Genomic DNA, 3301 nt, shown 5'->3' with positions numbered 1-3301 from the left:
AGAAAGTAGAAGGAGAAAAAGAAAGAAGAGAAAGACGAGGAAGACAGGAAGGGAGGAAAAAAGGGAACAGTAAGAAAGGAGAAAGAGAAGGTCTGGTAAATTGTGTTTTTAAAAAGGTCTTGGTTTTTGCCCTTTGCTGGAGTCAGAGTTTTTGAAAGTATGGTTAGAGAATCACCTGCATTAGAATTACGTGGGGGCATTTTCCTTTTTCTTTTTTTTTAATTTTAATTTTCTCCTTTTTTTTGAGGTGGAGTTTCACTCTTTTGCCCAGGCTGGAGTGAAGTGGCGTGATCTCGGCTCACTGCAATCCCCGTACCCTGGGTTCAAGCAATTCTCCTGCCTCGCCTGGCTAATGTTTTTGCATTCTTAGTAGAGACCGTATTTTTTAGTATTTTTAGTTTCACAATGTTGGCCAGGCTGGTCCTGAACTCTTGACCTCAGGTGATCCACTCGCCTCGTTCTCCCAAAGTGCCAGGATTACTGTGAGCCACTGCGCCCAGCCTTAATTTGCTTTTATTTTTATTTTCCAGATCCTGAGAACCTGAGAAACCTGGAACATTTTCTAAAAATGCAGATTCCCGGCCCTCAACCTACTGAATTACAGTGTCTGGGATGGGGCCTGAACTTCCTCAAAGCTGAGAATATTACTGGATCACATGGCCCACAGAAATCATTCTGAGGGTTGGAGGACAGCTTTTTGTGGATGGGGGGGAAAAAGCAACTTCAATGCTTTTGCCCATGCCTGGCAAGCACAGGTTCAGTTCTAAGGACAGAACTCAGCCACTCTGCTCAGGGGAAGCATGCCTGCTTGACCGGCGACAGTGTTAACTGATTTGGGGCTTTTTTAATGGACTTCCAGGATTCGGGGAGTTTGGAGGTCCCTGGGCCTGTGGGGAGGCAAGATTGGAACAAGGCTGAGCCCTGAGAGGAAGGCGCCCACCGAGCACGGAGGCAGGCCAAGGACGTGCTGGCCAGGAAGCGACCCCAGGTGACCCATGTGGCCAGCGACAGAGCTGAGATTTAAGCTCTTCTTCTTGTGCTGTCTGCCCTATGATATTTCCAAGTGTATAGGAAAGGTTGTGACTTTAATTAGCTCAGTCTCGGTGCTCTAAGGGCTTGAAGGAAGGAGCAAAGTGGCACCAAATATCTAAGTAGTAATGGGATGGCCAGGAGCTGTGGGCAGGTGGCAGAAACCCCGATTGGGAGCCACGGCTCACCAAGTCACAAGCATTTCTAGAAATCCTCAGAAGGTAACAGGAGAGAGCCAGAATTCTGTTACCCAAAACAGAGGGCAAGTTTCACAGAAAACGGCTGGAAAATACAGGCACCCTTGGATATACACACACTTATATATGCGGCCATATATATGTGTACACGACCACACACACATATACACAGTCACGCACATGCACACAGCCACGCACACGTATATACAGCCACATATACAGTCACACACACATATACACACAACCACACACACATACAAATTCACACGCAGACATATACACAGTCACGCACACATATACATAGTCACACGCAGATATGTACACAGTCACACACACATACACAGTCACACACACACATATACACAGTCACACACATATACACAGACACACACATATACAGTCACACACACATATACACAGTCACATTCAGACATATACACAGCCACACACGCATACACAGTCACACACACTTATACACAATCACACACATATATGCAGTCACACACACATATACACACAACCACACACATATACACAGACACACACATGCATATACACAGCCACACACACACACAGCCACACACACACACAGTCACACATACACACATAAACAGCTACATACACGTATACACAGTCACACACACACTTATATACCCAGCCACACATATATATACAGTCACACACATACACAGCCACACACACACACAGTCCCACACATATATACACAGCCACACACATATATATATATATATACAGTCACACACATATACACAATCACACATATACACAGCCACATACACATATACACAGTCATGCTCACATATTTATACAGCCACACACACATATGCACAGTCACACACACACTTACATAGCCAGCCACACACACATATGCATAGCCCCACAGACATACACAGTCACATACTCATACACCCAGCCATACACACAGATACACAATCACACACATATACAGAGACACACACACATATATACGGCCACACACACCCTTGGCTCTCTCTTTTTCTGAATTTTTAGAACATGGGTTGTACCTGGAAAAGTGGAAATAAAAACTAAAGTTGGCCAGAAAAGACTTATTCTTGCCTTGAGCCAGGATCATGTGGATCATGCGCTCACAGGGGAGAGTTGGGCCATGAGGAAGTCTAGTCCTCCAGAACCGCATTGGGCATACTAGCCGGGATTGAGGACTTCAACCAGTGGAAAAACTTAAGACATAGCATGCTTGCCCTTCAGGGTCTTTCTCAGCCATCCAGTTCCCAGAAAGCTTCAGCTTGACTTACTGAGGAATAGAACTCCAATGCTCTGAGAAGAGATGATCATATTCAACTCCGGGTGAATTTTCAGAAATCAGGATCTGCTAAGAAGTCACTGGGACTTCTTAAGAGAAAAGGGATGTGTACCACAGTTCCAAGTGAATTTCTTTGCCAACTTCCTTCTCTCTCCTCACATGAAAACTCACATTTTCTACTCTGACACCTAAGGATATTTTTCCCCCTTGTTGCTCTTTATCTGATCACAAAATTTATGCTCATGCTACATTGAAAGTTTAGGCCAGAGCTTGTGTCTCACACCTGTAATCCCAGCACTTTGGGAGGCCAAGGCAAGAGGATTGCTTGAGTCCAGGAATTTGAGACCAGCCTGAGCCACATGGTGAGATCTTGTGTCTGCAAAAAATGCAAAAATTAGCCAGGTATGGTGTGCACAGTCCCAGCTACTTGGGAGGCTGAGGAAGAAAGATCACTTGAGCCAAGGAGGTTGAGGCTGCAGTGAGCTGTGATTGCACCACTGCATTCCAACCTGGGAGACAGAGCGAAACTCAATCCTAAAAAAAGAAAAAAAGAGAGAGAGGCCGGGCATGTTGGCTCACACCTGTAGTCCCAACACTTGGGAGGCTGAGGTGGGTGAATTGCTTGAAGCCAGGAGTTTGAGACCAGCCTGGCCAACATGGTAAAACTCCTGTCTCTACTAAAAATACAAAAATTACCTAGGCCTGGTGGTGGGTGCCTGTAATCCCAGCTATTTGGGAGGGTGAGGCAGGAGAATTGCTTGAACCCAGGAGT

This window comes from Cebus imitator, unplaced genomic scaffold (genome assembly GCF_001604975.1).
Source record: "Cebus imitator isolate Cc_AM_T3 unplaced genomic scaffold, Cebus_imitator-1.0 Scaffold679, whole genome shotgun sequence".
Lineage (NCBI taxonomy): Eukaryota > Metazoa > Chordata > Mammalia > Primates > Cebidae > Cebus > Cebus imitator.
Note: the sequence above shows the minus strand (reverse complement) of the source record.